The sequence below is a fragment of the Catharus ustulatus genome, chromosome 3 (assembly GCF_009819885.2).
Source record: "Catharus ustulatus isolate bCatUst1 chromosome 3, bCatUst1.pri.v2, whole genome shotgun sequence".
In the NCBI taxonomy this organism is placed as follows: domain Eukaryota; kingdom Metazoa; phylum Chordata; class Aves; order Passeriformes; family Turdidae; genus Catharus; species Catharus ustulatus.
Window position 1 is genome coordinate 44,552,187 of NC_046223.1, and position 13,908 is coordinate 44,566,094.

Below are 13,908 nucleotides of genomic sequence, written 5' to 3' on the forward strand. Positions count from 1 at the left end.
CATGTCCTCCCTACCGCTCTGTGCAAGGGACAGAGTCACATTTGCAGCCCAGTGTCTCATTTTTATTCTGCATGGTTCCCAGTGTATGCCTAGCTGTGTCTCTGCATAAGACAAGGCATTGCTGGCAAAAGGAATGCACATGGTACAGCTTTTCAGGATCTAGTTCCCTCAGAGTTTATTCTTCAGGCTCTGGGCAGCACCCAAGAGAGCTGTCTCCTGCACACACAAACTTTGATAGAAATGCCTGTTGTGCTTGAGGAGCAGACCTGTCAAGAGGAGTCTCCATCTCCATGCCAAGATTTGTGTCACCCTTCAGCCACAGCCCAGCAGCTGGTAGTTCTCCATCTCCATCTCCTGAAATCCAGAGGAACTTTCCACCTCAGGGAACAAGAAATTGGAGAAAAGTCAATAGACTAGACTAGCTTCATACTGCATTTATGCAGGGAAAGAAATAAAAAGAGCACTATAATTATATTTTAATTACCTTTTACTCTCAGCAGCATCCCATAAATCAGTTACCTTGTTAGTACTATGGAATGGCATATGATGCTGGAAGTCAGCATACAGTAAGGATGCTGACAGTAAATACAGTAAAGACTGTAAGCTGGTTGGCTTTGGCCATCTTGGGCAATGTGTCCTGACATGATGAAGTCATGACAGCAGATGAATTTCTGTCTATTTTGTCCATTTTTTGGCAAAGAGAAGATGAGCAGATGTACTACAATCTCTGACACCACACCAGAATGTGGCATGAGATATGCAAGCCACATCACCCCTTACCAGCAATGGCAAATGGCAAATTCATGTCCTGGTTCAATGCTATGACAAGAACTCATTAAAACAAAAGGTGCACAACCACAAGGAAAACCCCTGTAGGTGGGAGATGAGAGGGCGGGCAATATGCACAATTGGGTGACAACCCAATTGAACGGCATGATGTGAGAAATCTCCTCATGCAGTGCTGCAAGCAAAAAATGCCACGTGTACATTTTTAAACACCTTCAGCAGACAAGTATAGCTGATGCATTGAGCTAAGTAGGCTGCAGTGGGATAGCTATAAGAGTCTGCATTGTTTCTGTGCTCAAGGAGGGGGGTGTGAGTGGATTCAGAGCTGCATGGTTGCCCTATACTGTAATGTACCCTGCTCAATACAGTAGCCTTTTGTGTAAGAGGATGAGCTAACCGGTTGTTTTGCAGAGGGGGGGCCTGTTTGCACCACAGCAGCAAGTCAGAGCAGCTCCCAGGCAGCCGTGGTGGCAGTGGGCTGAGGGGGCATCGATGGAGGGATGCTGTAACAAATAGCCCCCGTTTCCAAGCTTTTGGCCTCAATCCTATCACATGCACACATCTTGCAGGTTTGAACCCAATTGTTTTCAGAGCTCTAAGCTGGGGGATAAACAGGCTTAACTCTGCATAGGTCAACAGGGTGGCAGTTGTCTGTCTCAGGGCTGAATTTGACACATTATCAGCCAGTTCACAGAAAAGCTCTTGCTCTATCCTACACACTCGTGCTAGTCAAATATTATTCTTTGAGAAAAATGACAGACAGAGGAAATTATTTTATCAGGACGTGAAGTAGGTCATTGTTATACCCTGGCTTATCATTTTCCCTATGATACAAAAAATATGAACTGGATGCTGGCCTTGGAGAATGAAAGCTTTCTTTTTTTCTTTTCTTGCAGAATTTGAAAAGCTTGACAACGAGAGAGGTGAGGGAGTGAGGCAGCACGCTCTGAACATGACGTGATGGACTGCTGCTTGTTCAGGGGAAGGGTATGGCCTGCTTTGCAGGACTGTCACCATGATACTGACCTTTGTCAAGAAGAGCAGCCCCAAGATCTGGAAAAACATCAGTCTGTGAAGCTTCCATCCATTTTACAAAGAGTTGGATCCCAATGACTCAACTGAGCTGATCATTGGCAGGTGAATTGGTGAGAAAATAAAGGGGAAGAATAGGAAGGGAGGGGGAGAGCAAGGAAAGGACAGCAATCTGGGCAGAAAAGGCAGCTTTTATAAAGGACTGCTCTGACCTGCTCTGACTCTAGAGAAATATCTTTGAGGCTGTTCTCTGAGAACTGTGAGGGAGAGGGGCTAGAGAAGTACAAAATACTGTTACTTATATATTTGATTTGTAGTTAAAAAAAATATATATTTGCCAGAGATTTTTTTAAAGTAACATTTTCATACCCTGTGGATTTCAGGGAAGTTTTCACTACCTGGGAAATGGTATCAGTAGGTAGCACACATTATTAACACAATAAACTCTCACCACCCCACCAGCTAAGTTCTGATTGAATTTAGGACAGGGTACCAAAAACTCACAGACAAAACCCGTTGTTGAGATAAACCTGGAAAAAACCCTCACTAAACCAAAACAAAGCACAATTGCTTCAAGGCTCCCAAATTCCTAGTTAATTCAGAAAACAAATTAACCCTAGCCTCCTATCTGCAGTCCCTCTGTAGGAGATCCATGGTGGGAGGTGAGCCCTTTATCTCACTTTCAAAATCCTTTTCAGCTGATCTGGGGTCACAGATGCTGAAAAGCACTGCATGTCCTGATTTTGTGTGACAATCACCAATTTGCCAGCTTGTTGTGTAAGCCCCTCACTGCCTTAGGGCTTCCCCACATCCCTCTGGGTGGACCAGAGCTGGGAGTTCTTCCCAGGGCTCTCCCTGCTGGCTCAGAGCAGGGATCAAACAGTGGACCCAGCAGGTCATCTGGGGGGGACATACTGGATAAGACCTAGGTGGTGGCAGATAAATGTCTTGCTAAGAAAAATAACAAAGATACCAGATTTGGCAACCATCTGAATGATGGAACTGCCCCTGCCCTGGAGTGTATTGCATTTCACTGCCCTTCTGCTCACTGGGATTTTAAACTATTCTTCTGTTTCTGTCACAGGGACCCTGTTTACAGAGACAATCTGGAGAGAGAAGAAGTCCAAGAACTAAGCTGGAGAAGAGAAAACATGCCTGGATAATATGCTGCACATTGGTGGGACGGTGGGAGTGATGGAGAAGAGAGCTGAGCAGAGAAACAGCAGCTCAGTTTGGAAACATCTCAGAGCAGAGCTGCCTGCACTGGAAACAGGAGTGTTATCTGCAGCACAGATACTCTTTGCCAGACTGCCTTCAGCCAACAGATGAAGCCCCTTGTTAGTTTTCCTTAGCTGGCACAACCCCACCAGTTCCTCAGGTGGACTCCCCATACAGCTGTCAAAATCCTAGTCTGCCATGCTTCTGTTCTTTAGCGGTTCTTTCCAGCAGCTGGGAAAACCTTTCCTTTCTCCTATGTATTCCCTTCCCTGTTAGAGCAGACTAGTGACTTTTCTGCCACAGCCTTCCCAAAAGTTGTATCACTCCTGGGAAGAAACCCTTCTGGCTGCCTCTGCTGGTTCCTGCTCCAGCCCTGCTCTCGTCCTTGATGTGACCACTCTCATCAATCCATGCTGGAACTGAGGTGATCTGCATTTATGGGCACCTTTATGTGACCCCACAGGCAGATAGATCTCCACTGGGCCTTCAAGCCCAAATGGACTGCAGTGCAACATCTCCCATGTACACTCCTACCCCAGACTTCAGCGATGTAATCTGTATTCCGTCTATCTCAGAGGTATTTTCTGTACAGCAGATATTTTCTTTTTTAGACAGGCTAAAAACCCTTTATCAGTTTTCTTTACAGGGTTATGTGAGGTATCTGTTTCGTTTTCACACTGGTTAAATCTCTAAAGTGCCCTTGAATGGGGATGAACCCCAGCAGTCTGTGTACACCAAAATTCATCGGCCCACCCTGTGCATCCCACCCGCACACCATACCCAAACCCCTCACTTTGCCAGAGTTTCAGGCCTCAGGACTGCTTCAAAGGGGAGTCAAGATCCTGAGCAGCCTGCCAGACCTGGGGTTTCTTTCCCAAAATGTTCCCCCTTATGGCACAACAGATATAAGGGGTCTGGTCTCCCAGGCCTGCAGAGAAAGAGCTGGGAGGAGCCAGGGAGACTCCAGCTATGCAATAGGAGATGCAGAGCTTGTCTCTGAACCAGAGAGTCTTCAGTGGCCAGGCCTAAAAATGCTGACACATTTACATTGATAAAGTAAGTGCAGGGATATCTCTTTGCATTTCAGGTGCAGGGCTGTGTGTAAGAATAAGGTCCCTATTTGCAAATGATTGTGACAGAGGATTATGTGATCACACCTGGCTGGAGAGCAGGGAAGAGGCAGCTACAACCTAGGCTGATGGTGGAGAGCAGTGAGTGCAGAGGGAGTGAGTCAGCAGCAAGGCAGGAGAGAGTTTTTTGGCATCTTAAACCCAAATGCAAACACTGTGAGAGGAATGGGAATGCAAGAGAGTGACCAGTCCATGTGTCCCTTAGGTATAAAGAATTAAGGCACTAAACAGTCTTATAATGTTGAGTGATATGGTACTTGTAAAATACTCAATTGGGCTGAAATGGTCACCAGCCAGAGTGAACAGAGCTCAGTATGCCAATACTCCCAGGGAAAATCCACCACCTCCCCACCACTGTGGGGTGTCCCCAGGGGCACCTCTCACTGGGCTGTACACATCCTAGTATGAGGGGTCAAATCAGATTCCTAATGAGACCCTTCACTTTTGTTAACAATGCTGGGATGTGAGGAGAGCAGAGAGATCAGTCTGCTCCACAGGGATGCTCCCATGCCTGCTTTTGCACTCTCACCCCTGGAAGCTTGCACCAGCCAATATATATGTGCTGATCTGCCTTTGCAGACAGTTTGTCCCATGCATTTTCAGTTTGTTACTCTGAAAATCTGAAAAACAACAACTGATTTTAGTGTTATCTCTTTTGGAGCCAGCCACTTCCTCTTGGTATCAAACTTGGAAGAACCCCATAGCCACTGCTGAAAAGCCTTTTCCCTTTCCACATTTAAAGATGTTTTCCAAAAGTGGTTGCTAGGATGTCCTTGGTGGGGATTGAAAGGCTTGGAACAAGCCAGTGCAAGTGTCAGTTTTATTGAAAGTAAGCAGGATGTTCTTCTCTGATAGCTGCCTGATTTTGGGGGTAGGAATCACAGGAAAGCATCTACAGCTCCAGGGCAGCTTAGCAGAAGAGGAAAATCATGGCTTTTCCTGTGCTGCATGGTAACACAGAGGCAGGAAACCAAAGAACAGGATTCAGTTGGTGCCATCCGAATCAGCATTGTCCTGGCTCAGGTGGTTATATTATGTGGAGGCTCCCAGGTGCCTCCCTGGTCTCCAGCTTAGCTGAGCCAGCTATGTCCATCCCACATCCCTGCTGCTGGCAGCCACAGCTGGGAGGAGCAGGCACACCATGCTCCACCCCATCAGAAATCTGCTTTGAGAGAGAACTGTGAGCAGGTTTGGGATAGTGGAAAGCAGTTATACAGGCATTATATTTCTCTTTTCAGGCACAGAATGAAAACTTGATTCCCAAGTTTTCAGGATAGCACTTTTCAACCATAATAGGTATACATAATCAGACATAGAAGCCAGGTCCAGTATAAGATTTTCTTTCCCTTTCAAGCATCCCATCCCTTCCTGGGACTCCCTCACTAGCATATAAGGCTGTGCTCAAGAAATTGCAATTCTAGTCCATTGGAGCTGGATTTTGAAACAAAGAGCTGCCAAAGTACTACCAGCATGGCTCTACAAGGCAAATCTTTCCAGAATGGCTTACTTTCACAAAACAGTGTTTTCATCAGTCTAGTCTAAAACAGTTTTCTGAACAGAATGAAATTCCAAGGACTCCTTTGCTGGATAAGCTTAATGGACTAGTGCCTTTTCTTAGCTGGGGATGGGGCAGGCAGAATTCATGTGCCAAAACCCAAAACTCTTTAGGAAAACTGAAGTTTTCTTACTAAAGTTTAGTTATTCCGATGAATGCAAACTGATCCTCAGTTTGTCAGTGTTTGAGAAGGTACTTTGTAGATGTCTTGAAGTTCACTGACTAAAGATGTGAATGAGGGCAAAGCATTACTGGTGGATAATGTGATCCTGGCTTCAGACCTGTTTCTCCTGCTGCTTTACAGGTCTCCGTATCTTTGACAGAGAGTGTTAGAGCAAGAAGAACGAAAATACTGAACCTCTCCCAGCTCTGGTAGTTGTGGAGAACTGACATAGAGGCTTTGAGCACCAGCTTCTATTAGCTGTAAGTACAAACCACTGAAAAGCACCAGAGCTTTCCCACTGAAGTAAAGGCATCGGGAACAGGAGATTAATGGATTGCCAGCTGTGTCGGCATGATAAGCCAAGCAAGAACCCAGGCGCTTTCAGCTGAAAATTGATTGAGACCTCAGCAGGGACACATGGCAAATCAGCCAGAAGCCACACATGAAAAACTGAGCAAGGCAGCACAGGCAAACATTCCTTATCTTTGGTTTACGTCAATAGAAATGGCATTGTAAAAGAGGCAGCAAAGTATTTGCTGGAGAGGAGGAGGGAAAAGTCCACAGGCTTTCTTGGCTGTACATGTAGGTTTTAAAATGCTACTGTTTTCCTCAGAAACTTGTCATTGAAAACAAGCATCCAGCAAAAACCACCCAGCAAGTTCGTCCAGAAGGCTTGTTTGCTTGTTTTGGTGGATTTAGCCAAGCTGTGCTGGCAGGAATCTGCCTGCCACTACTGTTGTGCTCCAAAGGCAGTCAGGAAAGTACAACCTCTTAAACCAGTCAAAAGCACAGCTGTAATAATTACACCATCTACTGTGATTTGCCACAAAATAGGACTCAGGGGAGAGGCAGACCTTGGAAGTCTGAGCTTTCTGCAAGGTGATGTTGTCTGCAGCCATGTCCCTGTTTCCTACAGCTTCTGCTTTTACAGCAGCCCAGCTCAATTGCCTTCATTGGCCTTTTCTTTGCTTTCTGGCTTTATTGTTTTCATTAAGGCTAATTAACAGAAGAGTGGATGAGTCCCAGATTTCTTGTGTGGGTTTGTTTTTTTGGTTTTTTTTGGTTTTTATTGTGGTAGTGCTGATACTTTTCATTTTGCTGAGTTTTCCTTTTGCTTTTAAGCAACTCTATGCAACAAAATCATCTTTCCTACCAGAGGTGATACTGAGGAAGAAGACTCAGCAAGTAGAATAGCAGTTAAGGCCACGAGTAGGTTTTGCTTCCTCCTCCCTGAGTTTTGCAGCCCCACCCTGAGTGGGTAATGGGCCCTGACTGCAACTCTGCGGTCAGTGCCCTGGAGCAGGGAAAGGCACAAATATTCCCTCCATACAGGTGTGCAGGTGTCAGTGGGAGGTGAGCTGGGAGAAAAACCAGGCTGGGATAAACACAGCTGAAGCCTCACAAGCTGGATCCGTACGGCCCCTGGATCCATCCCTGCCCTGCGGAGCCTCGGGCTGGCTGCTGGCCGGAGCAAAGCTCCTCGCCGGGTTATGGGCAAGGCTGGGCTCACTGCAAATGGGTGTCTTAGGGGAGGGCCACCCACTGCACACCGATGGGGAACTGCAAATCCCCACATCAGGTGCACAGGGCTCTGCAGGGACCTCACCTGCGTGCCTGGAAGCTGGCTCTGGAAACCTGAAGGTGCTCTGTCAAAAGGTCCAGTTATTCATGTATCAAAGTAATGATATGACTCATAAAAATAATCTTAAGTTCAGGTATGAAAGTAATGATATCACTCATAAAAATAATCTCAAAATAGCATAGTTGATAAAACAGTACATTTTTGTATGATGACATAATTAATGAACACAGATTCTCTCTATTTGCAGTCCCTGATAGTGATGGACATGATTCAAGAAGACAGACAGATGACCCAGTAGCTGAGTGATTGATCATCTCCCTCTTAACACATGTATGGGAAAAATGAATGGAAAAATTGGAATGGAGAAAATAGAAAATCCATGGTGCTGAACTGCTTTCTGTTTTTCTCAGGAGACAAACTTCAGCAATGTCTGTAAAGCACTGAGCAGCTTCCACTCTTCCTGACCCCACCAATTTCCTCTGCACAAACTATCCATATGGATTTGACATGTGGCCTCTGAGAGACCCTGAGGCCTCATATGTCTCAGTAAGTCAAAAATGTATGGGGTAGAGAAGCCATGTCCCTGCCTAAGCTTCTGCAAGTCCCACAGGGTCAAGTTAAGTGCAAGCCTGATCCTGTTCTCTGCACCAGATTTGCCTGATGCATGCTTTAATCTTCCCAACTCACTAGGGTGGGTTTCATCCAGCTGCAGAGCTCAAAAGGAGGTGGCCCCTGTATTGCCCCATGTGGTCCTGGGCAGCTCAGCATCCCCACCAGACCAGGAGCACATCTCCATGGCTGCCTCATCCTCACCAGCTTCAAGCCCTTGGGCTGGGGCAGGAGCTTAAGAAACAAGAGGGCTGTGGGACTTGAAGGCTTCTCTGGAGCCATGTATCCCTTTTAGTGTTTCTGTGAGTCTGCTTCTGCCCCTCACACCCAGGGGCTTAACAGTACTTCCCTGCTCCACAGGGATGCCGGGGTGAGTCAATCTATTAAAAGCTGTGCACTGCTCAGACACCAAGTCTACAGCCAGATAAAATAATAAAACAGGCTGGGGAGTGTTTTCCACTGCCAAGACCCAATGGCACGCCCAACCATCCCCAAGGAGACAAGCTCCTGTCCCCCAGAGCAGGAGAGCTGTGCCCAAACCACCTGCTGGGAACCACCCTGGCTCCTGAAACATGCCTGGGCGTCGGCTGCAGGAGTATTTGCTTGGTCTGGGACAAACTCATGCAAGGACAATGCCAACCATTTAACTGTATGGGCAAGTGCCTGGGCCTGTGCCCTGCCTCCTCTTTATTAATTTATTAGTGTCTTGCTGCTAGCCTACACTTGTACAGACAGAGAGCTTGCCATGAGCAAGGGCAATAAAGTGCCTGTAAGGGGAAAGTTCAAAGCATTTTATTTGTTTTGTAAGAAAAAGGTGCATTCTCCTCTGCAGTTCAGTCTCTTTGGTCACTGTAGAGCTGGGTTTGGTCAATGCAGGTAGTGTGAGTTTTTTGTGCAGTGCCTGGCAAAGGCAGCCTCAGTGGCCATGCATCACTGCCACCCCAGCAGATGCTGCTGCTGCTGTTGTGGAGAGTACTGCAGCCAGGTTTAAGACAGGGATGTAATGCTCTGAGTGGCCAACTTACCAAAGAGAACAAAGAAATTATTATAGGGCCATGAGAAAAATAAGGGGAGAAAAAAGCTAAAAGAAAACAAAGAGCCATTGACAAGAGACACAAATTAGCTGGGTCTCGAGTGTCTTTCCCTATCTGATAAAACAAAAATGTCCAGAGCAACAATTAACAAAAAAAATTATGAGGGGTCGAATATCTCTGTTTAGCTCCCAGTACTGACTACCACACAGGACTCTCTTTTTTTGCTGTTCCCATGCTGCCTTTTGCAAAGGAAGGGAGGCCCTCCTGAAGGGCAGCAAAGGAGCAAAGTGGGCTCAGAGAATACAGGAGTGTGCTTTGGCTGCTCCTAAGGAAATACAGCTGGGGTAGGAATTAGCAGAAAAGCACTCAAAACTAGAGGCAAATCCAGCAGGTATTTAGGGCTGGGTATAAAGGCAATGCAGCAGAAAAGGAAAGCTGTGCAGAGTGCTGCTCCTGGGCTGCTCTGGGGTGCATTGCTTGTTGCTGGCTCACTGGCCAGCACTGAGGTGAGGGAAGTGTGGGCTGTCCCTGCAGTAGGGCCTTATGAACAACGCAGAGCTGAACATTCTCCATTTTTGCCACAGCAAAGAGAAAGGAAATAATCTGTTCTCCACAGTATGTGGAGGTAAATAAGGAAGCTAGTAATGAGCTCTAACTGCAGCATGGAAACTCAATAGGGATGGCAGAACATACTTTCCGGAGGTGTGGATGATTCCCTATTGCAGTTGCCTCCAGGGACTGAGGCATCTCCAGCAAGGTGAGACACCCAGGGCTGTCAGGAATGGTTAGGGACAGCTCATTTTGTTTCTAGCTGGGATGCAGTGGTGTTTCCTGACAGTCGCTCTTCCAACCATACTTTTGTAAAACAATCCAAAGACTGTCAAGTGCTATGGTTCCATGGTGATTTTCACTGACAACAGAAAGGAAACCAGACAAAGCCTAGGGTACATTTCAGTGCTCTTGCTCCCTCACTGTAACGTTTGTTTTCATGTGTGGAAGTAGATGCACCTGTTCCATTCACTTTTTCTCCATTCACTTCACTGACCAGCTCCTCTTGTCCTGTGGATCACCTGTGTGCCCCTGAAGGGCAGCCTGAAAACCCCAGGAGCAGATATACTCCTGGGAGCCCCTTTGGGTCCCTTCCTTGTGGGTGTCCAGCTGACCAGTGCCAGGCACTGCCCCAGGGGACCGCTTGTCTCTGCATGTGAGGCACGCATGGATGTTGGGTTCTGAGCAAATCCCTGCCTGTCTTGTGCTGCTGCCACTGCCCGTGAGAGAACATAATCAACACTTGTCAGGTGCACAGCTAGGTGCTGTTAAGTGCTGTCTGTCCTGGATTTTAGATTACTCTCCATCAGAGAAAGATCACAGAAACAAGAAATGTCCCTTGTTTCTTACCATCTTGTGTTTGAAAGTAGAAGCTGTTCTTAGCTATATCATTTACCTGTATCACACCATCTCTCTATGGTCTCACTGAAAAAATCTTCATTTGGTTTGCAGTGGTTTCTCTTTCCTTCCCTGCTGGATTGACAGGCTCAGCTGGTACCCTCGAAATTGGTGTAAATTCCTTTGACTTTGCACAGCACCTAGTGGCACCCTGGGTTATTCAAGTCAACATTTCCCCCACAACCTTATTGCCATAGCATGAAGCAGAAGGGGAAAGCCCTATCTTTGTTCGTAAATAATTAAAATTTCTTTTGTCAGTAAACTGAGGCAGCATAAATTGAAGGTGAAGAAATAAAAACATTTCTTTTCCCAGTGCTGTGGGAACTGGATTCTGCAAACCCCCATGCAGCCTGCTTCCCTGTTAACTGAAGCGTAAATTTCTTGCGTTCAAGGCCTCTCTCCCCTGACTGGAGCTCTTCTGCATGGCTTGTCCTTCACAAGCTAAGTGACAATAATAAATTGTCCTGCTTAAGCAAGGGACCCATTTCACCTCCTCACCACACTCATTAAAAAAATGGCAATGCTAAATACACTTAAAGATCAAAGGCCTGGTATGCAAAACAGGTCCTGTGCAGCAAACTGATGGGCTTCTTAGGGTTTGTCGCTATGGTGCTATTGCCTTGACAAGTTAAACTATCCCTTGTCAGCCTCTGTGGGAGCCTAGACAGAGAAGGAACCATCAAAAAATAACTGAATACTGTCTTTGACTACAGTCACTGAGTGGTTAATTTTTTTTAAGCTTTAATCATCTTTGACTTCATGTTTGGCTATTAACCCACCAAGTGATCATTAACTCTACTGCCTGAATGACTGATTTCCAGAGGATCGGTCCAAAGAAGGATTGGTTTTTAGTTTGTTTTTTTGTTTTTGTTTGGTTTTTTTTTTTTCTGAAGGACTTTAATATCTTCTTCCAGCAGACAGACAACCTATTGAATCCCCTGTAACACTTTGGGGCTGAGCAGGGAGGTATTGCAGGTTATCTGCATAGAAACACACTGCTCAGAGCTGATAAACTCACTGACATTCTATCCTGCTTTCCAATTTAACTCAAGCCTTGCTAAGCAGCAGGAGTAACCTGACTGAATTGTTGAGGGTCACAGCTTGAAGTCCTTAATCAACATTCCCAGCTTAATCAACGGGGGTTTGGCAAGCCTAAAACACAAATCAGGATAATTCTGGTATTTTACTCTGGTGCTTGTCCATTTCCTTCCAGAACAGCTGGTTGAGGATAAATGTAATGTTGATGCAGAAATGATCAAATGTCAATTGGACTTCTTTTTTTTAGCCCTTTTGTCTTTAAAATGTTTACAGTTTAAATTTTCTAAAGGCAATTTTGCTGGTTAAAGAATGACCTGCTAATAAATGAAAGGAACATTTTTTTTCCATTAATAAACTATTCTGACTCACAGTTCATATTCTAAGCCACAAGACCATCCTGCCTTCCTGATTTAAGATCCATAAGACATAAGAAGCTGACTCTGACTCAGCAGAGAAGGGCTGGGATTGGGCTGTGTTTGCTATCTGTGTCTTTCTTCTGAACACAACACAGACAGAAATAAATTAGAAAAAAAGCCTCTTGTACCACTGGCCCTGATTTCTTCCTGGAAATCACTGGGGTTTTGATTGCTCCCTGTAGTATGAGAATGAATTAAGCTCAGATTTATAAATAGCAGTATAACCACCCCTGTGCTGACAGGCACAAATGTCAGGAAATATGTAGTTAGTTACACCAGCGCTGCATCTTTGAACTTTCATTTTAAGTACCCCTGTCATACCAGGGGAAGCAGAATAACACATTTGGAAGCAAAAGATTCCTGCTAGACTTTTCACACTAACTATTTCCAGCTTTCTTCCAGATAGGAGTTTTCAGCAAAATGTCTAATTGAAAAATTCTGACTCCTTAAAACTATTGTTTTTCTTATGAGACCTACAAAAAAAAAGATGCCAAATATATCTCTCAAATAAAAGTAATAAGGAAAAAATTATGAATATCAAAGTATCTCTTTTTCCATTGTTGGCATTTAGAATAATGTTTTCTTTATTCAAATGTCTTCTACAATTTAAATAATTTTACTTTTAAGTGATGATAATAATAAAAAGTCTTGAAAACGCTGAAATTTAATATTGCCATTGATTCAAACTGCATTTTATTGTTTGCCTGAAAATGTTTTCCACAGCTTTGTTTTCTATCCCATTTTGTGACTTGACTTTTTCCATTTCAAGCACCTTCTCTCAGCTGAAAACGGTAACCAGATATTTTGTGCCTGAATAAAAAATAGGATGAAATTCCAGCTGAGACAGCCCACATGTGCCTCTGGAATATGTTCGCAGAAGAACAGCACACCTGTGCTATGGCTTTGGATATAATAGCGAGGCTTTGCTGTAAGTCAGCCAGGTAAGGAGTGCTCCACCAGATTAATCGTGCTACCACCCTCCTGTACAGAGCAGCAGGACCACAAACAGGACAGGACTAGACAAAAACTGGGAGAGAATAATTTTTCTGTATACATTTATTGAATTTTTTCATTGCAAAAGTGCAATCATGTTGATTCACAGTTGGCAGGATACATGTCCCAGTGTAACAAAAGCACCAGGTTTTCCAGTGTTCATTTCCAATGCCAAAATCCTGCAGAAAAATCTGTTCCTGTGCATAGGGAAGGACTGTTCCTGGTGGAGGCAAAGCTTACAGTGAAGTATCAGCTGTAGTATCAGAGCCAAGAAGTTGCAGAGGCAGCTGCTGCTGCCTCTCCCATGTTGCATGCCTGCCTCCAGCCCTGCAGAGCGGTGGGACCTGGAGTGTTATCAGTAGTGCTGGCTGCATCCAGCACACGTGTAAAGCTGCCTCCTCAGGCTCAGGCTGTGGCAAAATTAGTATTTATCCAGCTCTCAGGAATGAAATAGCACCTCTGTCAATACAGTTTATAGCAGGACCTCTGACAAAACCCCCAATATATAACTACAGCCACCTCCAGTGCCAGTTGTCACTGCGCCTGAGGGCAGGAGCCACAATAAAGCCTACACTCAGGAGCAGCAGCTCTGTGCCAGCTGCGCTTGCTGTGTGCCCGGGGCTGGGATGCCGAGCTGCTGGGGCCGAGCTGCTGGCTCTGGGGCTGCCGGCACATGGAGCTGCTGGCTCTGGGGCTGCTTTACAGCTTGAGTGTTGTGCTGGGTGATGGGCTGTGGGCACGGGTGGTAGGCGCTGCAGGGCTCCTGGGCTGCAGGGATGTGGGGATGCTGAAATTCGAGCATTTGGGAATTTGGGGCTTGGTGCTAGGCTGCGGGTCTGCAGGGCTACAGAAATGGATATTTGGATGCCGGTCTGCCGGTGTGCTTGGTTGTGGGACTGCCGGGAC